At 45.4% G+C, this 24,814-nt stretch overlaps 1 protein-coding gene across 2 annotated transcripts in view; it reads left to right on the top strand.

Annotated features, from left to right (window-relative positions):
- LOC141110635 (cell adhesion molecule CEACAM1-like) overlaps positions 1 to 24,814 on the top strand; it is a 165,261-nt gene that overhangs the window by 138,037 nt on the left and 2,410 nt on the right. Inside the window, exon 13 of one of the 2 annotated variants that reach the window (XM_073602087.1) lies at positions 9,591 to 9,962. The exons of the other annotated variant lie outside the window; for it this stretch is intronic. The gene's annotated coding sequence lies outside the window, so the exon portion shown is untranslated. Of the gene's footprint in view, positions 1 to 9,590; positions 9,963 to 24,814 lie in introns of those variants that run through there. 2 annotated transcript variants of the gene reach the window in all.

A 24,814-nucleotide genomic window follows, 5' to 3' on the forward strand; every position in this document is an offset into this window, starting at 1 on the left:
ATCAGTCCCAAGGAACACATGGACTTGTACGTGGCTGGGAGGAGGTGGCTGCGGACGTTGTTGTCCTTAGTGACCCAGAGGACTCCGGACCGAATGCCTCAGCAAACCTACGCTGCATGGCCTCCCTGATCCTGCAAAGCCTGCGTAAGGATCCTCGTATTCGTGGTATCAAGGAGAAGGACCAATACTGGCTGGCAACCCTCCTTGATCCACGTTACAAGGGTAAGGTTGCGGACCTTATCTTGCCATCGCAGAGGGAGCAGAGGATGAAACATCTTCGGGAGGCCTTGCAGAAAGGTCTGTGCAACGCGTTCCCAGAGACTGGGAGGTTACAAACACCTGTTTCTGGACAACGTGTTGCTGAGGCTTCGGTCAGTCAAAGAAGGAGCGGTGGAGAAGGTGGCCGTCTGACCGATGCGTTCAGACAATTTTTTGGTCCGCAGCCCCAAGGTATGATCGGTTCCAGCAACCATCGCCAGCGTCTGTTTTACATGGTGCAGGAATACCTAGGGGCAAGATCAGACTTGGACACCTTTCCCACCGAAAATCCTCTGGGTTACTGGGTCTTGAGGATGGATCACTGGCCAGAGCTTGCACAGTATGCAATTGAGCTACTGGCCTGTCCTGCATCCAGCGTTCTTTCGGAACGCACATTCAGTGCTGCTGGAGGCGTGGTAACCGATCACAGGGTGCGTCTGTCCACCGACTCGGTCGATCGGCTGACCTTCATAAAAATGAATGAGTCTTGGATCACCACCAGCTACCAAGCACCTGATGCTGATGTAACCGAATAATTTTTTTTGAAATCTCAGATCCCTTCAAAGACTGCCTATGCTGATGCTGAGTGACTATCCCTGAGTAATTATCCTCTTCCTCCTCAATCATCACGCTGATAGCTTGTAAGAACATTTTTGGTTCTGGGCGCCACCACCAGTGCCTAAGGCACAATTTTTCAGCCCCTGTTTAACAGGGGCGTGTAATTACAATTTTTGATGTAATACTTTGCAGCAGGGCTCATTCCTGCATTCCAACTAGAGTGTCTGTGAGGGGTTGCAGTGTTGTGGCACCAGCACCAGTGCCTAAGGCCCAATTTTTCTGCCCCTGTCTAACAGGGGCGTGTAATTGCAATTTTTGAAGCAATACTTTGCAGCAGGGCTCGTTCCTGCGTTCCAACTAGAGTGTCTGTGAGGGGTTGCAGTGTTGTGGCACCAGTGCCTAAGGCCCAATTTTTCTGCCCCTGTCTAACAGGGGCGTGTAATTACAATTTTTGAAGCAATACTTTGCAGCAGGGCTCGTTCCTGCGTTCCAACTAGAGTGTCTGTGAGGGGTTGCAGTGTTGTGGCACCAGCACCAGTGCCTAAGGCCCAATTTTTCTGCCCCTGTCTAACAGGGGCGTGTAATTACAATTTTTGAAGCAATACTTTGCAGCAGGGCTCGTTCCTGCGTTCCAACTAGAGTGTCTGTGAGGGGTTGCAGTGTTGTGGCACCAGCACCAGTGCCTAAGGCCTAATTTTTCAGCTCCTGTTCAACAGGGGCATGTAATTACAATTCTTGATCTAATATTTCACAGCAGGGCCCTGTGAGGGCTTACAGTGTTGTGGCCACAGCAACACCTAAGGCCCAAATTTCTGCTGAGTATATAGGGCAGGACCCTACTTTCAAACATCTAACTTACAAACGACTCCTACTTGCAAACGGAAGGAGACAACAGGAAGTGAGATGAAATCTACCCCTAGGAAGGGAATTAAGAGTTAATATGGGAAAACAATTTCTCCTTTCCACTGATGCTTTCCAATCCTTGTTCCACAAAAAAACCCAAATTTTCAAAAAACATTTTTCATTGGGACAAAAAAGTGAGGTGAAATCTTCTGAAGAGGAGGAAAGACAGCAAAACAAATGTCACAGGGGTGATAACCCTTCCCTATGTTTTCCAAAAAGCTTAGAAAAGATTTTTTGGCTGGAGCTAAACACGTTAAAAATGTTCAAAATTACAAACAGATTCTACTTAACAACAAACCTACAGTCCCTGTCTTGTTTGCACCGCCTGTATACTGCTGTTCAGAGTATATAGGGCCTGGTGGCCCCACACCTTTCCTTATTTTAATTTGGGTGCGGGGTTCCCCTTAATATCCATACAAGACCCAAAGGGCCTGGTAATGGACTGGGGGGTACCCATGCCGTTTGTCTCACTGATTTTCATCCATATTGCCATGACCCGACATGACATTAAACCCGCAAGCAGTTTTAAATGAGATTTTTTCCTTTAAAAATGACATTTGGTGCAGGGACTGTTCTAAACATGGGAAACACGCGTCACTTTACAGGCATACTATAGACACCCCCCAGGTACGATATTTAAAGGAATATTTCACTTTTTTTTTTTTTACTTTAAGCATCATTAAAATCACTGCTCCCGAAAAAACGGCCGTTTTTAAAAGTTTTTTTTGCATTGATACATGTCCCCTGGGGTAGGACCCGGGTCCCCAAACCCTTTTTAGGACAATACCATGCAAATTAGCCTTTAAAATGAGCACTTTTGATTTTGAACGTTCGAGTCCCATAGACGTCAATGGGGTTCTAACGTTCGTGCGAACTTTCGGTCCGTTCGGGGGTTCTGGTGCGAACCGAACCGGGGGGTGTTCGGCTCATCCCTACTGGTGATGTCTGCTAAAGAATTCTAACTCAGGAGTGTTGGTCTTAAATTAAATGCCCTTTTCATGTGCAATAACGCATGAACTGACAGAGTTCTACTTTAATCTGAACATCTGCAATCCTAAAACTCTATCCTATGGACTGTCAGTAATACAATCTGTTCTTATGTGTCACCTAAAAGTGACTGATGCCCATCTGTCTACATGTCTTACTATGCCTATGTGATCTACCCCTGAGGTGAATGTCATTCCACCCTGTTTCTGGAGGTACCGCCCTCCTGTACTTTTCAGTCTAGCAAGCTTCCATCTTAGCCTCTCTTTATTGTCACAAATATCCCGAAAGTGGGCAGTGCATAAAAGATATACAAAGAAAAAGGAGTTACCAGAAAAGATACAAAAAATACAGAAAGACACACAATTGGCAATTTGCTATGAAAATAAAAAGTCTATCCTTTAGTAGAAGCATACTGGAACATGTGGGAACTCCCCAGTTTCGAACTGGATTTGTGGAAGAACCACGTCTATATCTCAGGCTCCCCAATTTATTAAAAGATGGATGTGGGCTGGACTTTAGCCCTTGGCCAATCAACCCTGGGGGGTGTTTGCATCCCAGCCCACAGGATGTTTCGTGCTCTGAAATGACCAGAGTCGAATTGGCCCAGAACGGCGCTGATTGCTGGGTCATGGATAGGTTTTCCGATACCAGCGCATCAGTCTGACCGGGACAGTACCAATCACTGCCTGCCTGCCGCAATCAGGCGCCATATAGGTTTTGTGTGTTTTTCCAGGATTCTACACACACTACAAATACAGGAGTTACATGTACAGTACACGTAACCCATCACGTGTACAATCAAAAGGGATTATTTTCATCTCTCTGCTGGTAATATTTTAGCTTTTATGAGAGATAAAATAGGTTCCTTAGATCTGGTGATATAAATCAAAGTTAGCAAACTGGCTGGGGCCTTGCGAATGCCCCCTGCGGATCCGTGTAGCCAAGATGACTAACAGTTTTCTTTGAGCCCTCAGGAAGGTGGCAATCTATGGCAAACAAAAAAGAGCTGCTTGGTTGAGCTGCCAGAAGGAAACCTTTACCGTACAAGTTCCACAAAAAAAGCCTGGTTAAAATATGCCCAACAACACCTTGACGTGCCTCATTGGGCTTTTTGTGGCATTGGCGCAGTAAAGCCTTCCTTCTGGCAGCTCAACCATGCAGCTCTTTTTTGTTCAAGTTTCATTGAATTGTGCTCCGTAAAACCAACCACAACGTCTTTTTGGAGAGCGGCCTGTATTTCTCCTGCAGTTACCTGTGGGTTTTTCTTTGTATCCTGAGCAATTCTTCCGCCAGTTGTGGCTGCAATCTTTTTTGGTCTACCCGACCTTGGCTTGGTATCAAAAGAGCCCCTAATTTTCCACTTCTTAATAAGTGATTGAACAGTACTGACTGGCATATTCAAGGCTTGGATATCTTTTATATTCTTTTCCATCTTTGTAAAATTTCATTACCTTGTTACACAGGTCTTTTGACTGTTCTTTTCTACCTCTTCGTGGCTCAGTGTCTAGCCTGCTTAGTGCATCCATGTGAGAGCTAACAAACTCATTGACTATTTATACACAGACACTAATTGTGATTTAAAAACCCACAAATGTGGAAAATTAACCTTTAACCACTTAAGCCCCGGACCATTTGGCTGGCCAAAGACCAGAGCACTTTTTGCGATTCGGCACTGCGTCGCTTTAACTGACAATTGCACGGTCGTGCGACGTGGCTCCCAAACAAAATTGATTTCCTTTTTTCCCCACAAATAGAGCTTTCTTTTGGTGGTATTTGATCACCTCTGCGGTTTTTATTTTTTGCGCTATAAACAAAAAAAGAGCGACGATTTTGAAAAAATTTATTATTTTTTTTTATAATAAATATCCCCAAAAAATATATAAAAAAAACATTTTTTTTTCCTCAGTTTAGGATGATACACTTTCTTCTACATATTTTTGGTAAAACAAATCGCAATAAGCGTATATTGATTGGTTTGTGCAAAAGTTATAGCGTCTACAAAATAGGGGATAGTTTTATGGCATTTTTATTAATAATTTTTTTTACTAGTAATGGCGGTGATCAGCAATTTTTATCATGACTGCGACATTATGGCGGACACTTCTGACAATTTTGACACATTTTTGGGACCATTGGCATTAATACAGCGATCAGTGCGATTAAAAATTCATTGATTACTGTAAAAATGCCACTGGCAGTGAAGGGGTTAACACTAGGGGGCAGTGAAGGGGTTAATGTGTAATGTGGTAGTTTGTGTTCTAACTGAAGAGGGATAGCGCATGCGCCCCTTAGTGGTCACAGGGTGAAGCGATGTTACATAACGTTGTTTCGCCCAGCCGTGCCATTCGGCCACAGTACAACTGCGGCGGGTGGTCAGCATGTGGTTAATTGACATTTTAATCTGGATGTGCCTCCTTCTGTGTCTGTACCAAGGCCAAACATTTCAGGGTATGTAAACTTTTCATCAGGGCCATTTGGGGGATTTCTGTTATCATTATGATTTAAAAAGGATCCAAAAAATTATGTGATAATAAATGGCCTCATGTGATTACTATCCTTAAATAAAAGACAGTTTTTTTGGCATGATCAGTCATATTTTCAATACTAATGCCAAAATTTCACAATTTCTGCCAGGGTATGCAAATTTTTGAGCACGACTCTGTGTGTATTAGACATGTGCACACTGAAATATTTTGTTTCGGAATTTCGTTTTCGTCCAAAAAATACATTTATTTAGTTACTCCCGAAATTCGCTTTTATTTATTTTGTTTCGTTAAAAAATACATTTGTCTGAAAATCAAAAAAAATTAGGATCGAATCTGTCATTGAAGGCTTATGGTGTCTGTCGAATGTTCTAAGAAGATTTGACGGAGCAGCTAAACCGTACGACACCGCAATCGTACATTTCCGGTCAAATGTTCCGCCTACAAGCTATAGTAGAATTCTAATGTTGTAGACACTAGTAATAATTAAATGTATTAATTATTATTACTAGTCAACCAACATTAGAATTCTTCTATAGCCTATGGTCGGAGCATTTGACCATAAATGTCTGCTCGCGGCGACTGCTTCGTCGAATCTTCATGTCGAATCTTTTCTCTCTATGTTGAATAATCTTGGACTGATAGAGTTAGGTTAGGCACATTGGACCTTTTTTGCTATTGTCTCTATAATGTCGAATCTTTTCTCTCTATGTCGAATCTTTTCTCTCTATGTAGAATAATCTTGGACTAATAGAGCTAAGGTTAGGCACATTCGATCACAGGTTCGATGGACACAGATCGCTATTGTCAGTATCATGTCGAATCTCCTATCTATATCGAACTGTTGTCGCAACGAAAACGAAAATAAAGCATTTGTTTATGTCGGATCTTTCGGTTTTCGGATTCTGCAAGTTCGTTTATTAAAACGATAACGAAAATACTCGAAATTTGGACGAAAATGCATTCGGACGAAAACAAATGCACGTGTCTAGTGTGTGTATATATATATATATATATATATATATATATATATATATATATATGCACGCACACACACACTATAAGCTCTGTTCATGTTTGATATAATTTTAATTGAGTTTATGATACTATATGTGTAAATTGGCAGCTTCTTAGTATAGCATAGTATTTACTTACCTATTACTGTGATTTTGGTATTGCAGCATCTATCTGTGAGATAATATAAAAGATGTATTGTTATTTTCTTAGCATAAACTGTACAGTTTGGCTGTAGGGCAGTGAAACAGCAGTGTTTGAAGAACCAGATCTCAGGAAAACCAGATAAGGGTAGGCGTATTGCTTCTTCTTTTGCAGGACTGGTGGTGGCAGGGTCACATTAAATAAATCAACTAGAGTATATACGGAAGCTCTTTATGCAGTAGTGTAAAGCAGCCCATAGATTATACCTTTTTTTTGTTCAACCTGCGGGTTGAATGAAAAAAAGGGACTAAATTCCCCCATCCACACACTTGAGTGGATGGGGGAATCTTCCCCACTGAGCTGTTGTATTCTGACAGCAGGGAGACTTCTCCACCTTCAGAATACACTGATCAGCACTGCAGTCTATACCCTGCAGCCCTGATCGAGCAGGGAAAAATCAGTAGATTGACTTCTGTACAATCACAGTGCTCATACATGGATTACAATTCAGCTGTTCCCTGCTGAACCGGCCAAATTTCAATCCATGTATGGCCAGCTTTAGCCAAATAAACTTGATTACAGCCTAGGCTGACTTTTAGTGGCAGTTGTAGGATGTGAAACAGGAGAAGCAACTAATGCTTGTGGAAAGGATAAGAGGGAGACATGGGGAGGTAACACCCTCACAATATGGTCCATTTTATAAAACAGCAAATTGATGCAGAATAGAAATCATGTATTCCACTATTATTCTATAATCACAAGTGCATTCTGGAAGAACTTACTGTCATGATATCTTCATAGCTGTTCTGAGGGATTACATCTGCATTCTTATATTTCAATCCCACGGGAGATTCTGTGAAAAGAAATCATACAGGCTTTTTAAAATCATTTTACAGGGCGCTCGGGTTCGGCACAGATTACTGGGAGGGGCTGGGGAAGACCCGGCTGTCATGGTGCACGTTGGCACCAATGACAAAGTCAGAGGCAGATAGAGTGTCCTAAAGAACGATTTTAGGGACTTTGGAGCTAAATTGAGGAAAAGGACCTCCAAGGTAGTATTCTCAGCAATACTACCAGTACATAGAGCCACACCAGAAAGGCAGAGGGAGATTAGGGAAGTAAACAAGTGGCTGAAGTGTTGGTGTAGTAAGGTGGGGTGTGGGTTCCTGGAGGACTGGGCCGACTTCTCAGTCGATCACTAGTACTATAGAAAGGACGGACTGCACCTAAATGAGGAGGGTGCAGATCAGCTGGGAGTAAAGATGGCCAAAAAGTTAGAGGGGTTTTTAAACGGGGGAGGGCCCAGAGGTACAGATAGTCAGCGCGGAACATATTCCAGAGAGTAGTATTGGCGCATTAGCGGTAGGTTGACTAGAGCACATAAACCCAAGGTAAGTATAGTAACAAGTCCTAGCTGCAATCTCGGAACACCCAATAAGAGGATAGTATGTGAACGGTCTAAACTACGTGGCATGTTCACCAATGCCAGGAGCCTGGCGGACAAGATGGGTGAACTAGAGATACTGTTGTACGAGGAGGATTTGGTTTTGTGGGAATTTCAGAGACCTGGTTCAACAGCTGTCATTATTGGCTGGCAACCATTCAAGGTTATACCCTTTATCGCAGGGATAGAGAGGGTAAAAAAGGGGGAGGGGTATGCCTATATATCAAGAATAATGTACAAGTGAATGTAAGAGATGACATCACTAACGGAGCTAGGGAGGAGGTGGAATCCCTATGGGCAGAGCTCCAAAAGGATGAAGCTAAGGGGAAAATAATACTGGGAGTATGCTATAGGCCCCCTAACCTGAGGGAGGAGGGGGAGACGGATCTCCTATCACATGTTGGATTAGCAGCAAGAATGGGAAGTGTTATCATAATGGGGGATTTTAATTATCCAGACATAGACTCGGCGGAGGGAACCACGCATTCGTCTAAGGCTCGCCAGTTCCTAAATGTCTTGCAGGACAATTTCATGGTTCAGACGGTAGACGCACCAACTAGAAATAAAGCGTTACTGGATCTACTGATTACCAACAATACAGAACTGATCACGGATGTGGAAATACAGGGCAATTTAGGAAACAGTGATCACAGGTCAATTGGCTTCAGTATAAATCACACAAATAGGAAACATAAGGGGAATACAAAGACACTGAATTTCAAAAGAGCCAACTTCCCTAAACTACGAACCTTGTTAGAAGGCATGAATTCGGATAAAATCTTAGGAACAAAAACACAGAGGAGAGATGGGTTTGCTTTAAGAGCATATTAAATAAAGGCATTAGCCAATGCATTCCATTGGGTAATAAATTTAAAAGAGCGAACAAAAGTCCTGGATGGCTTAATTCCAATGTAAAAACGCATATAAAAGCAAAGGAGAAGGCCTTCAAAAAATACAGGGTTGAGGGATCATCATCAGCATTCAGACTTTATAAAGAATGCAACAAGAAATGTAAGAATGCAATTAGGGCGGCTAAGATAGAACATGAAAGACACATAGCAGAGGAGAGCAAAAAAATCCCAAGAAGTTCTTTAAGTATGTAAACAGTTAAAAAAGGAGGACAGACTATATTGGCCCCATAAAGAATGAGGAAGGACATCTGGTTACAAAGGATGGGGAGATGGCGAAGGTATTGAATTTATTCTTCTCCCCAGTCTTCACGAGGGAATCGGGGGGGCTTCAGTAACCAAAACTGCAGTGTTTATCCTCATGACACATCACAGGAAGAACTTCCATGGTTAACAGAGGACAGAATTAAAATTAGACTTGGGAAACTTAACATTAATAAATCACCGGGACCAGATGGCTTGCATCCAAGGGTACTTAGGGAACTCGGTCAAGTAATTGCCAGACCATTGTTCCTAATTTTTACTGATAGTCTACTGACTGGAATGGTACCAGCTGATTGGAGAAAAGCCAATGTAGCACCATCATTTAAAAAGGGCCCAAAATACATCCCTGGAAATTACAGACCAGTTAGCCTAACATCATTAGTATTCAAGCTCTTGGAGGGGATGATAAGGGACTACATACAAGATTTTAGTAATCAGAACGGTATCATTAGCAGTAATCAGCATGGATTCATGAAGAATTATTCCTGCCAAACCAATCTATTAACCTTCTATGAGGAGGTTGCCATCTAGATAAAGGAAGGCCCTGTCAGGGATGGCTCAGCCCTTCCTTCTCTTAGCTGGCTGCTCAGCTGTCGGCTAATTGCCAGCTCTCATCTCTCTCCACAGTTAACCAGCTGTTGTGGATCTGCTCGTCAGTCCCGCCTACTTAAAGATCTCCAGCTCACTTCATTCCTGCCTTCGCATTGGTCACATCACAAGAAACCATCTCCTGCTTTCCTGTTTAAAGACTGGCTTTGCTGACATCCCTTCTGGCTCCTTATCCTGCTTGCTGTTCCTCTACTTGGATCCCTGACTTCTGGCCTGGCTGATTACCCGATCTGGTTACTGAACTCTGGCTTGGCTGATTACCCAATCTGGCTACTGAACTCTGGCTTGGCTGACTACCCGATCCGGTTACTGGACTCTGGCTATGCTTTGACTACGCTTACTCTATTTACCTTTTTACTTTTATTAATAAACAAGTGTGATTTTACTGTACTTCTGTCTTAGTCTGGTTTGTGGTTTCTGACAGGCCTGAAGACATGGTGTATTTGGATTTTTCAAAATAAGGTCCATTGGCATGGACCTTAGGGTGAGTACATGGATTGAAAACTGGCTACAAGGGTGAGTTCAGAAGGTGGTGATAAATGGGGAGTACACAGAATGGTCAGGGGTGGGTAGTGAGGTCCCCCAGGGTTCTGTGCTGGGACTAATCCTATTTATTTTGTTCATAAAAAACCTAGAGGATGGGGTAAACAGTTCAATCTCTGTATTTGCGGACAATACTAAGCTGAGCAGGGCAATAACTTCTCCGCAGGGAGTGGAAACCTTGCAAAAAGATCTGAACAAATGGGGTGGGCAACAACATGGCAAATGAGGTTTAATGTAGAAAAATGTAAAATAATGCATTTGGGTGGCAAAAATATGAATGCAATCTATACACTGGGGGGAGAACTTCTGGGGGAATCTAGGATGGAAAAGGACCTGGGGGTCCTAGTAGATGATAGGCTCGGCAATGGCATGCAGGGCCAGATTAAGAGCATCATGGGCCTGGTGCTGAGGATTTTGGTGGGCCTTTTTATGGAAACAAAATGAAAATGCAAAAATGTTTTGCTAAAACAAATTAAATATACTCTCACCAGTAATATCAGCCATGCAGCCTCTGAGCAGCAGCAACACCACCAATACCACCTGCTATGCGGTCTCTCACTAACAGCAACATAGGGCGACCACATTTCCAAACTGCCATTCAGGGACATCCCCCCTTCCCAAAAAAAATATGAGGGGGGATGTAGTCTCGGGGTTGATGGGGAAATAGGTGGCGGGGGGGATTTTTCGGGCAAATGGCTGGTGTTAGCACTTAAAATCATCCTGACACTATGCTTGATATGGCGTCAGGATGATCAAATTCCATTATTTCTATTACTACATTGTAATATATAGTGAAATAGTTCAACTCACCATGATGCAGAATCAGTGGGAACCTGAGCTTGTCACTTGCCACCAGATGCAGCATGTCACTTGCCATCATCGCCTGCTGCCAGATGCCACCCATAGCCTGCCATCAGATGCAGTGTGCCACTTGCCACCAGCAGCCTGCCACCAGATACGGTGTGCCACTTGCCACCAGCAGCCTGGCACCAGATACAGTGTGCCACTTGCCACCAGATACAGTGTGCTACTTGCCACCAGCAGCCTGCCACCAGATACAGTGTGCCACTTGCCACCAGAAACACTGTGCCACTTCCCACCAGCAGCCTGCCACCAGATATGGTGTGCCACTTGCCAACAGCAGCCTGCCACCAGATACGGTGTGCCACTTGGCACCAGCAGCCTGCCACCAGATATGGTGTGCCACTTGCCACCAGCAGCATGCCACCAGATATGGTGTGCCACTTGCCACCAGCAGCATGCCACCAGATATGGTGTGCCACTTGCCACCAGCAGCCTGCCACCAGATACGGTGTGCCACTTGCCACCAGCAGCATGCCACCAGATACGGTGTGCCACTTGCCACCAGATACAGTGTGCCACTTGCCACCAGCAGCCTGCCATCAGATATGGTGTGCCACTTGCCAACAGAAGCCTGCCACCAGATACAGTGTGGCACCTGCCACCAGCAGCCTGCCACCAGATACAGTGTGCCACTTGCCATCAGATGCAGTTTGCCACTTGCCACCAGCAGCCTGCCACCAGATACAGTGTGCTACTTGCCACCCACAGCCTCCCACCAGACACAGTGTGCCACTTGCCAACAGCAGCCTGCCACCAGATACAGTGTGCCACTTGCCACAAGCAGCATGTACCAGATACGGTGTGCCACATGCCTCCAGACACAGTGTGCCACTTGCCCCCAGCAGCATGCAACCAGATACAGTGTGCCACTTGCCACCAGCAGCCTGCCACTGCCTCCAGGACTCTGCTCGGATGGATAGGAGGGACAGGGCCTGCATAGTCAATCAAATCCCTGGAGCCCCCACCCCTCCTGATCTGGGATGGTATGGCCGTGTGTGTGTGTATGCCAGGAGTATTGATCAGACCAAGTTCTACAGGGGGGGTTGTGTGTGCAAGCCTTTGGGCTCACACTGGTGTGCTGCAGTCGGCCGCACTGCTTGTGTATCTGCAGTTTTAGCTGCAGTCCTATTGATATGTATTAGGTTGCAGGTTTTTACTGCATTTTCTGACAGTGCGCCAAAGATAAGATGTAGCATGTAGGAATTTTGGTGCACTTGCAGAAAAAAACACACAACCTAATAGAAATCAATAGGACTGTGGGTAAAACGCAAGAAAACTGTGGATACACTAGCAATGGGCCAAAACACAGCAAACCAGTGTGAACCCACCTAAAAGCACAAGGGACCGAGCACTACCACAGGCTGAGGACACAATTCTAAACACTTTGGCTGCAGTTATAAGAGCTACTGCTGGAGGAATAAGTTCAAAACGAGGGGAAGGGAGATAAGAGTCACTGAGCTCACATTTGGATGGTCCCTGGAGGCTGATCACTCAGAGATATCTGCCGGTGTTCTGTTCATAATTTCCCACCCACACGGCTCCTTCACTGCACAGCCACAGACTTCACAGAGTGAGAGAGGGGAGGGGAAAGGCAGAGCCGACTCAGCCTCTCCCATTTGTGTAGGGGGAGAACTGTGCACTGTGACATTGTAATAAACACAGTGAGCAAACACAGGTACAGCCAGACACCCCTCAACTTATACACAGCTTCTCCTGTCCCATAGAAGTTTATGGACAGGAGAAAATCGGGCTTATACTGCTGGCTGGGCGGGCCGGTTTTAAGGCAGGGGCCTGGAGCTTTAGCTCCATCAGCCCCTATGTTAATCCAGCCCTGATGGCATGCAATGCCAAGCTGCTGCTAACAAAGCAAACAGAATATTGGCATGCATTAAAAAGGGGATCAACTCCAGAAATAATTCTCCCACTTGACAAGACTTTGGTCCGGCTGCACCTAGAGTATGCTGTCCAGTTCTGGGCACCAGTCCTCAGGAAGGATGTACTGGAAATGGAGCGAGTACAAAGAAGAGCAACACAGCTAATAAAAGGTCTGGAGGATATTAGTTATGAGGAAAGGTTGCGAGCACTGAACCTATTCTCTCTGGAAAAGAGACGCTTGAGAGGGGATATTATTTCAATTTATAAATACTGTACTGGTGACCCCACAATAGGGATAAAACTTTTTTGCAGAAGGGAGTTTAACAAAACATGTGGCCACTCATTAAAATAAAAATAAAAAAACATCCTTAAAGTTGTGGGCGTGTTCTGTAAATTACATTTTGTAAATCCTCATCCATGTTAATTCTAGGTTGTGAGGCAACAAAACACGCCAAGGGGGTGAATACTTTTGCAAGCCACTGTAGGTACTAATGGGTACAGTAGCTGTAATGATGTGTGTCCCACCGGTGGCTGCTGCTTCTTTCTGCTCCAATGGTGAAGCTGACAGTTGGGGCTGGAGCACAGAGATCACAGTGGGTCCCTCGATGTGCAGCTCCTCCAGAGAATGTTTTCTATTCAATTCAAAGAATTTGTGGCTTTCTGTGATTAGATAAGAGGCATATGAATGTCACAGTGATCTGTTGTGGTAACTATGCTCCAACCCCCTACTGTCAGATTCGCCTCCAGAACTCCAGTGGTGACATCACCGCAACAGGCTGCATGCAAGCAACATTTTTCAACAAAAAAGATATCAGCCACCAGTGGGGCACACATCATTATAGGTACCCGGCTAATGCCCAAATAAAGTTTTGCCCACACTTGAGCTTTAAGTATTGTCTCCCACCTTGGAAATCAGCAGCCAAATATAATTCCATGATTACTGGCTTGATTACCCATACCAAGCTGCAGATGTCACTTATTAGATATGAGTACAGGCAGTCCCCAAGTTACAAACTTTCGACTTACATACGACTCATACTTACAAATGGAGAGAGACAACAGGAAGTGAGAGGAAATCTACCCCTAGGAAGGGAAATTCACTCCTGTGAGAGTTATGGGAAAAAAGGCGTCCCCACTGACGCTTTATCACAGTGGTGGCTGGTGCTCCATTTTGGTGGGGGGGGGGGCAGCAAACAACCAAACTTCGGAGAAAAAAAAATCCTGTAGAACTCTATGCATCCATTGCCCTTCATGGAGATTAAGGGCCAGGCGCATAAAGATTAGGGGCTCCTGCACCCCTTATGGACGGCCACCGCTGGTTTATCACCAATCCTTGTTTCCACGACAACCCAAAAGTTTACAAAAAAAAACAATTGTCACAGGGACAGAAAGTGAGGTGAAATCTTCTGAACAGAGGCACAGACAGCAAAACAAACATTACAGGGGTGTTAACCCTTCCCTATCCAAAAAATTAATAAAAAGTATTTGGCTGGAGTTACACTTAAAAAATGTACCTATTCCAACCTACATACAAATTCAACTTAAAAACAAACCTACAGAACCTATATTGTTTGTAACCCAGGGAATGCCTGTACTTAGATATGTGACACTGATGCCTAAATGTACATGGCTGCTTGATGGCAACTACAGGACAGCAAGGTCTATCAGTAATCCTGGCAGCAATACCTCCATGTAGTCCTTATGCAACGGGTAGAGACACATTAGCCTGTACTTTGGATATTCATTCCATAATTATAGTTTACTAAAGAAACAAATTCCAATTATAATAAATGTGGTTGCTGAACGCTATTGGAGAACTTTACATACAAACAATCTGTATCTGCTCAAGAGTATCAGGATGCATGAAGAAGTGTGCTATATAGAGATGGGATACAGGCTTGGGGAATAATAAATTCCAGTGTTTGGTTGGCCATACAGGTTACAATTTGATCATACAATCACTTCTACTACTATCAGCAACTATTTAGTGCTAAAGCCTACCTATTGGCCCTATAGATGGTAAATGTTTTTGAGTTTGTAAAGACTTTGTAGAATTAGACTGCAATATGAGTGCCTAGCTTTAGACTCCCAAGACCAGAGACCAATACAACATACTTTTTCTTCTAAAGAAGAATCCAGCTGTGGTTCCAATAAGAATCATTCCAAGTAATACTCCAATGACAATTCCAGCCTTCGCTCCACCACTAAGTCCTGTGGATTGAAGAACACAGACATAAGCTTGGAGTGTGTTGTGCATGAGAAGAAGATAAGTATTAAATATTAGAATACAGGAATTTATTCCTTATAGGGAATTAGCATTCTTAATTAGGGAAAATGGTAACATGGATCAGTGACTTTTTAAAGAAACCTGCTCTGAGAGAAACTTATTTTTTGCTGGCCTTTGCCTCCACAAATGTTGTGACTAGGGATGAGCTGAACACCCCCCAGTTCAGTTCGCACCAGAACCTGCGAACGGACCAAAAATTTGCACGAACGTTAGAACCCCATTGACGTCTATGGGACTCGAACATTCGAAATCAAAAGTGCTAATTTCAAAGGCTAATTTGCATGGTATTGTCCTAAAAAGTGTTTGGGGACCCGGTTCCTGCCCCAGGAGACATGTATCAATGCAAAAAAAAAGTTTTAAAAACGGCTGTTTTTTCGGGAGCAGTGATTTTAATGATGCTTAAAATAAAAAAAGTGAAATATTCCTTTAAATATCGTACCTGAGGGGTGTCTATAGTATGCCTGTAAAGTGGCGCGTGTTTCCCGTGCTTAGAACAGTCCCTGCACAAAATGACATTTTTAAAGGAATAAAAGTCATTTAAAACTGCTTGTGGCTTTAACCACTTGCCTACTGGGCACTTAAACCCCCCTCCTGCCCAGACCAATTTTCAGCTTTCAGCGCTCTCACACTTTGAATGATAATTACTCAGTCATGTAATACTGTACCCAAATTAATTTTTTGTCCTATTTTTCATATAAATAGAGCTTTCTTTTGGTGGTATTTGATCACCTCTGGGTTTTTTATTTTTTGCGCTATAAATGAAAAAAGACCGAAAATTTTGAAAAAAAAACGCATTTTTCTTAGTTTCTGTGATAAAATTTTGCAAATTATTAATTTTTCTTCATAAATTTTGGCCACAATTTATACTGCTACATATCTTTGGTAAAATAACTGAAATCAGTGGATATTATTTGGTCTTTGTGAAAGTTAGAGATTCTACAAGCTGTGGTGCAAATCATAAAAAATTGATCACACCTGATGTACTGGTGGCCTTTCTCATTTCTTGCGACCTGAACAAGCCAGGAAAGTACAAATACCCTCCAAATGACCCCTTTTTTGAAAGTAGACATTTCAAGGTATTTAGTAAGATGCATGGTGAGCTTTTTGATGTTGTCATTTTTTCCCACAATTCTTTGCAATATGAAGATTTTTTTTTCCACAAAATTGTCATTGTAATAGGTTATTTCTCTCACATGGCATGTATATACCACAAATAACGCCACAAAATACATTATGCTACTCCTCCTGAGTATTATGATACCACATGTGTGGGACTTTTTCACAGCCTGGCCACATAGAGAGGCGCAACATGCAGGGAGCACCATCAGATGTTCTAGGAGCATAAATTACACATCTAACTTGTTGACTAACTATTACACTTTTGAAGGCCCTGGAGCACCAGGACAATGACACGTGACACTGACGTGGCACTGATGACACTGATGACAGATGGCACTGATACGTGGCACTGATGACAGATGGCACTGATGACACGTGACACTGATCACAGATCCCACTGATAACAGATGGCACGTGACACTGACAGGTGGCACAGATGACAGATGGGACTAATATGTAGCACTGATGACAGATGGCACTTATACATGGCAGTGGGGACAGCGGGCAGTGGGAACAGATGACAGTGGGGACAGATGGCACTGACGTCACTTTTTTTTCTTTTTTTTGACTCACTCTGCAGCGGTTCGCTCTCCCTCCTCACACGCTGTCTCTGTGGGAGGAGGGAGAGCCAGCGATGAGAGATGATCTCATATGTTTACATATGAGATCATCTCTCATTGACACCGCCAATCGCACTGTAAACGGCCACTGTGATTGGCCGTTTACAGCAATCTGTGACTGGATGTGTCCAAGGGACAAGGCCAGCACAGAACTTCCCCGATGCGCGCCCGCGGATGCGCGCCCGCGGGAGCGCACATCTCGGAAGTAAACAGGAGGAGGACGGCCTCCCAGCATTTGGCGTCCGCGCTGTAGCCGTCTTTTGGCTATAGCGCGGGTGCGAAGTGCTTAATGTCCTGGCAATATGGATGAAAATCAGTGAGACAAATGGCATGGGTACCCCCCAGTCCATTACCAGGCCCTTTGGGTCTTGTATGGATATTAAGGAGAACCCCGCACCCAAATTAAAAAAAGGAAAGGCGTGGGCCACCAGGCCCTATATACGCTGAATAGCAGTATACAGGCAGTGCAAACAAGACAGGGACTGTAGGTTTGTTAGAATCTGTTTGTAACTTTGAACTGGTACATTTTTAACATGTTTAGCTCCAGCCAAAAAATCTATTTTAAACTTTTTGGAAAACATAGGGGAGGGTTATCACCCCTGTGACATTTGTTTTTCTGTCTGTGCTCCTCTTCAGAAGATTTCGCCTCACTTTCTGTCCCAATGACAAATGTTTTTAGAAAATTTGGGGTTTTTAGTGAAACAAGGTTTGGTGATAAAGCATCAGTGGAAAGGAGAAATGTTTTTCCCATATTAACTCTTACAGGAGAGAATTTCCCTTCCTAGGGGTAGATTTCATCTCACTTCCTATTGTCTCCTTCCGTTTGCAAGTAGGAGTCGTTTGTAAGTTGGATGTTTGAAAGTAGGGGCCTGCCCTATATACTCTGCAGAAATGTGGGCCTTAGGTGTTGGTGTTGCCACAACACTGTAAGCCCTCACAGGGCCCTACTGTGAACTATTAGATAAAGAATTGTAATTACATGCCCCTGTTGAACAGGGGCAGAAAAATTGGGCCTTTGGTGATGGCGGCCACCTTCTCCACCGCTCCTTCTTTGACTGACCAAAGCCTCAGCAACACATTGTCCAGGAACAGGAGTTTTAAACCTCCCAGTCTCTGGTAACGCATTGCACAGACCTTTCTGCAAGGCCTCCCGAAGATGTTTCATCCTCTGCTCCCTCTGCGACGGCAAGATAAGGTCCGCTACCTTACCCTTGTAATGTGGATCAAGGAGGGTTGCCAGCCAGTATTGATCCCTCTCCTTGATACCACGAATACAAGAATCCTTCCGCAGGCTTTGCAGGATCAGGAAGGCCATGCAGCATAGGTTTGCTGAGGCATTCGGTCCGGAGTCCTCTGGGTCACTAAGGACAACATAATCCGCAGCCACCTCCTCCCAGCCACGTACAAGTCCATTGGTTTTTTGGGACTGTAAATGATCCCTTAAAGACTGCTGCTGATGCTGAGTGCCAGGCTCCACCTCCATCCTGACACAATCCTCCTCCTCTTCCTTGTCCTCTTCCTGTGTGATCGGTGGGCACGCAGGAACACTGTCTGGATAAAGGGGGCCTTGAGAGCTAAGGAAGTCCTCCCCTTCTGCCTCTGTTCTGCCTCAAGTGCCCTGTCCATTATTCCACACAGCGTGTGCTCCAACAGGTGGACAAGGGGGACAGCGTCACTGATGCTTGCACTGTCACTGCTCACCATCCCCGTGGCCCCCTCAAATGGTGACAGGACAGTGCATGCATCCCTGATCATGACCCACTGGCATGGGGAAAAAAACTGACCCTGTCCTCGTGCCATAGTCGCACAGGTACTCATTGATGGCCCTCTGCTGCATGTGCAGCCACTGCAGCATGGCCAACGTTGAGTTCCACCTAGTGGGCATGTCACAGATTAGGCGGTTCTTGGGCAGGTTAATTCCTTTTGGAGGTCTGCCAGCCGAGCACTGGCATTATATGACTGGCGGAAATGCACACAGACTTTCCTGGCCTGCCTCGGTACATCCTGTAAGCCCAGGTACCTGCCCAAGAACCGCTGCACCACCAAGTTAAGGACATGAGCCAAACAGGGCACATGGGTCAGTTGCCCCTGTTGGAGGGCAGAGAGGAGGTTGGTGCCATTGTCACAAACCACCATTCCTGCCTTAAGTTGGCGTGGCATCAACCACCTCTGAACCTGCCCCTGCAGAACTGACAGAACCTCTGCCCCAGTGTGGCTCCTGTCCCCCAAGCACACCAGCTCAAGCACCGCATGGCATCTTTTGGCCTGCGTACTTGCGTAGCCCCTTGAACTCCTACGGAGCACCGCTGGTTCCGAGGACAAAGCACAGGAAGAGGCCATGGAGGAAGAAGAAGAGGAGGGGTGGAGGAGAGAGGTGCAGGTAGCTATACTGTAGGTGCAACTGTGCAGGGTACACAGTACAGTAACTGGAAATACTTCAAAGAGCCTACACAAGCACCTGGCTGCAGGTAGCTATACTGTAGGTACAACTGTGCAGGGTACACAGTACAGTAACTGGAAATACTGTAAAAACACCTGCCTGCCTGTCAGTATATTAGGAAGAGAAGAACAGAATCTAGCTAAACTGAATACAGTGTGTGTGTGTGTGTGTATATATATATATATATATATATATATATATATATATACACACACACACACACACACACACACACACACAACACCTGGTATGCATATATATACACAATACACTAAGTGCAGCTAACTGACTCGACCTGCCTACTCTATCTAACTTAAATCAAATGACACTGTCTCTCTATCTATCTCTCTCTTAAGCCGGAACACACTACACAGGGCCGACGTGCAGGCGGCCTTATATAGTGTGGGGCATGTACTAAACCCCCCTGAGCCATAATTGGCCAAAGCCTCCTTGGCTTTGGCCAACTACGGCTCTCTGTACACACAGCGCTGTGATTGGCCAAGCATGCGGGTCATAGTGCATGCTTGGCCAATCATCAGCCAGCAATGCACTGCGATGCCGCAGTGAATTTTGGGACGTGACACGCCACTCGAATTTGGCGCGAACGGCCCATATCGTTCGTAATTCGGCGAACAACCAAACACACGATGTTCGAGTCGAACATGGGTTCGACTCGAACACGAAGCTTATCCCTAGTAGTGACAATAGGAATAGCAGATTTCCTTATGAAGGTAAGCAAGAGTGCAGAAATAAGGTATTGGTTTATCAGGGATCGCTGTGTTTGGCTTATGCATGTTACTTTTAGAGTGCCTTGCATGAGCTGGCCACACCTGTAAAAAAGAGCATGCAGAAAGTAAAATCTTCAAACATTAACCAATAAGGCGCAATTACATTGGCTCTATCTCTGTCACTGACTGATGCTTTTTTCCAGATCATTGACTTGATAAGTACATGTGGGCACCTCATGCAAAGCACTCTAAATGTATAAATGCATTAGTCAAGCACAGTGATCACCAATAAACCATTACCTTTTTTCTTCCCACTTGCTATTTAACCACTTGCCTACTAGGCACTTACACCCCCTTCCTGCCCAGGCCATTTTTCAGCTTTCAGCGCTGTCGCACTTTGAATGACAATTGCGCCGTCGTGCTACACTGTACCCAAACAAATTTTTTATGATTTTCCTCACACAAATAGAGCTTTCTTTTTTATTTTTTTATTTTTTCCAAAAAAAGACCAAAAATTTTGACGGATAGACGACACTGATGGGCATTGATCGACAGCAGTGATGGGCATTGATGCGCAGCACTGATAGGTGGCACTAATTGCCAGCACTGACTGGCATTGCTAATGGGCACTGATTGGTGGCACTTGTGGGCAGTGATTGGTGACACTGTATGGCTATATTGTGATCAGTGCCCCGATTACATTCCTAGATGTCCCCCTATGTGAAGATGCCGCTGATCGGCTCTCCTCACCACACACCCTGTCAGTGTGAGGCGAGGAGAGCCGATTACCGGCATCTCCATGTTTACATGTGACCGGCTGTGATTGAACACATGCGATCACATGGTTAAAGAGCCGCAGACAGTGATCGGTGTCACGCCGTGTCCTAGCAACATGACGCGCCCACGATCGCTGCGCTGCGTGCCCCAGCGGGCACGCAAGAGCGGCCGTCCTGGGACGCCGTCATATAACGTCGTTCCAGAACAAGAGCCGCACCGCCCCGCCGTCATTTGACGGTGGGCGGGCGGAAAGCAGTTAATTAATCAACTGTTATGTTGGCAGTCAGTGTCTCATCACCATTACACTAGTCTTTAACAGTATAAGTAGGGGGGTGGTAGTTGCGCTGTGATAGGAAGGGAATAGAGGGAGGGGGAAAGGGACTATACTAAAGTGCATGTGACAAACATACCAGATGACCTAAAAACATCAGTCAAAATGGGTAAAAAGAAAAAAAAAAGAAAAAAAAGTCAGCGGTAAGGTGCATATTACCGCTGACTCATGGTCCAGCAGGCATGGACAGGGACGTTACCTAAGTTTCACGGCGCATTGGGTGACTCTGCTGGCAGCTGGGAAGGATGCAGGACAAGGTGCAGTAGTGTTGGAGGTTGTTCTGCCACCACGCCTCCAAAATGCCACTACTAATGATTGTGACACACCTCTCTCCTCCACCCCTTCCTCTTCTTCTTCCTCCATGGCCTCTTCCTGTGCTTTGTCCTCGGAACCAGCGGTGCTCCGTAGGCGTTCAAGGGGCTATGCATGTACGCAGGCCAAAAGATGCCATGCGGTGCTTGAGCTGGTGTGCTTGGGGGACAAGAGCCACACTGGGGCAGAGGTTCTGTCAGCTCTGCAGGGGCAGGTTCAGAGGTGGTTTATGCCATGCCAACTTAAGGCAGGAATGGTGGTTTGTGACAATGGCACCAACCTCCTCTCTGCCCTCCGACAGGGACAAATGGCTCACGTCCTTAACTTGGTGGTGCAGCGGTTCTTGGGCAGGTACCCGGGCTTACAGGATGTCCCGAGGCAGGCCAGGAAAGTCTGTGTGCATTTCTGCCGGTCATATATTGCCACTGCTTGGCTGGTGGACCTCCAAAAGGAGTTTAACCTGCCCAAGAACCGCCTAATCTATGACATGCCCACCAGGTGGAACTCAACGTTGGCCATGCTGCAGTGGCTGCACACGCAGCAGAGGGCCATCAATGAGTACCTGTGCGACTATGGCACCAGGACAGGGTCAAGGGAGCTTGGTTTTTTCCCCACACCAGTGGGCCATGATCAGGGATGCATGCACTGTCCTGTCACCATTTGAGGAGGCCACGAGGATGGTGAGCAGTGACAGTGCATGCATCAGTGACATTGTCCCCCTTGTCCACCTGTTGGAGCACACGCTGCGTGGAATAATGGACAGGGCACTTGAGGCAGAACAGAGGCAGGAAGAGGAGGACTTCCTTAGCTCTCAAGGCCCCCTTTATCCAGACAGTGTTCCTGCGTGCCCGCCGATAACACAGGAAGAGGACGAGGAGGAGGAGGAGGATTGTGTCAGTATGGAGGTGGAGCCTGGCACTCAGCATCAGCAGCAGTCTTTAAGGGATCATTCCCAAGAAACACATGGACTTGTACGTGGCTGGGAGGAGGTGGCTGCAGACCATGTCATCCTTAGTGACCCAGGGGACTCCGGACCGAATGCCTCAGCAAACCTACGCTGCATGGCCTCCCCGATCCTGCAAAGCCTGTGTAAGGATCCTCGTATTCGTGGTATCAAGGAGAAGGACCAATACTGGCTGGCAACCCTCCTTGATCCACACTACAAAGGTAAGGTTGTGGACCTTATCTTGCCGTCGCAGAGGGAGCAGAGGATGAAACATCTTCGGGAGGCCTTGGAGAAAGGTTTGTGCAACGCGTTCCCAGAGACTGGGAGGTTACAAACTCCTTTTTCTGGACAACGTGTTGCTGAGGCTTCGGTCAGTCAAAGAAGGAGCGGTGGAGAAGGTGGCCGTCTGACCGATGCGTTCAGACAATTTTTTAGTCCGCAGCCCCAAGGTATGATCGGTTCCAGCAACCATCGCCAGCGTCTGTTTTACATGGTGCAGGAATACCTAGGGGCAAGATCTGACTTGGACACCTTTCCCACCGAAAATCCTCTGGGTTACTGGGTCTTGAGGATGGATTACTGGCCAGAGCTTGCACAGTATGCAATTGAGCTACTGGCCTGTCCTGCATCCAGCGTTCTTTCGGAACGCACATTCAGTGTTGCTGGAGGCTTTGTAACCGATCACAGGGGGCTTCTGTCCACCGACTCGGTCGATCGACTGACCTTCATAAAAATGAATCAGTCTTGGTTCACCACCAGCTACCAAGCACCTGATGCTGATGTAACCGAATAATTTTTTTTGAAATCTCAGATCCCTTCAAAGACTGCCTATGCTGATGCTGAGTGACTATCCTGAGTAATTATCCTCTTCCTCCTCAATGATCACGCTGATAGCTTGTAAGAAAATTTTTGGTTCTGGGCACCGTCACCAGTGCCTAAGGCCCAGTTTTCCAGCCCCTGTTTAACAGGGGCGTGTAATTACAATTTTTGATGCAATACTTTGCAGCAGGGCTCGTTACTGCATTCCAACTAGAGTATCTGTGAGGGGTTGCAGTGTTGTGGCACCAGCACCAGTGCCTAAGGCCCAATTTTTCAGCCCCTGTTCAACAGGGGCATGTAATTACAACTCTTGATCTAATATTTCCCAGCAGGGCCCGTTTCTGTGCCCACCAAGAGCGAGTGAGGACTTACAGTGTTGTGGCACCAGCACCACCACCACCAAAGGCCCAATTTTTCAGCCCCTGTTCAACAGGGGCATGTAATTACAATTCTTGATCTAATATTTCACAGCAGGGACCGTTTCTGCGCCCACCAAGAGCGAGTGAGGACTTACAGTGTTGTGGCACCAGCACCACCACCAAAGGCCCAATTTTTCTGCCCCTGTTCAACAGGGGCTTGTAATTACAATTCTTGATCTAATATTTCACAGCAGGGCCCTGTGAGGGCTTACCGTGTTGTGGCCACAACAACACCTAAGGCCCCAATTTCTGCAGAGTATATAGGGCAAGCCCCTACTTTCAAGCATCCAACTTGCAAACGACTCCTACTTGCAAACGGAAGGAGATAACAGGAAGTGAGATGAAATCTACCCCTAAGAAGGGAAATTCTCTCCTGTAAGAGTTAATATGGGAAAAACATTTCTCCTTTCCACTGATGCTTTATCACCAATCCTTGTTTCACAAAAAAACCCAAATTTTCAAAAAACATTTGTCATTGGGGCAAAAAGTGAGGTGAAATCTTCTGAAGAGGAGCACAGACAGCAAAACAAATGTCACAGGGGTGATGATCCTTCCCTATGTTTTCCAAAAAGCTTAAAAAAGATTTTTTGGCTGGAGCTAAACACGTTAAAAATGTACCAGTTCAAAATTACAAACAGATTCTACTTAACAACAAACCTACAGTCCCTGTCTTATTTGCACCGCCTGTATACTGCTGTTCAGAGTATATAGGGCCTGGTGGCCCCACACCTTTCCTTTTTTTAATTTGTGCGGGGTTCCCCTTAATATCCATACAAGACCCAAAGGGCCTGGTAATGGACTGGGTGGTACCCATGCCGTTTGTCTCACTGGTTTTCATCCATATTGCCAGGACCCGACATTACATTCAACCCACAAGCAGTTTTAAATGACTTTTTTTCCTTTAAAAATGACATTTTGTGCAGGGACTGTTCTAAGCATGGGAAACACGCGCCACTTTACAGGCATACTATAGACACCCCCCAGGTACTATATTTAAAGGAATATTTCACTTTTTTTTTTTACTTTAAGCATCATTAAAATCACTGCTCCCAAAAAAACGTCCATTTTTAAAAGTTTTTTTTGCATTGATACATGTCCGCTGGGGCAGGACCCAGGTCCCCAAACCCTTTTTAGGACAATACCATGCAAATTAGCCTTTAAA

Source organism: Aquarana catesbeiana, linkage group LG10, assembly GCF_042186555.1.
Source record: "Aquarana catesbeiana isolate 2022-GZ linkage group LG10, ASM4218655v1, whole genome shotgun sequence".
NCBI classification, from domain to species: domain Eukaryota; kingdom Metazoa; phylum Chordata; class Amphibia; order Anura; family Ranidae; genus Aquarana; species Aquarana catesbeiana.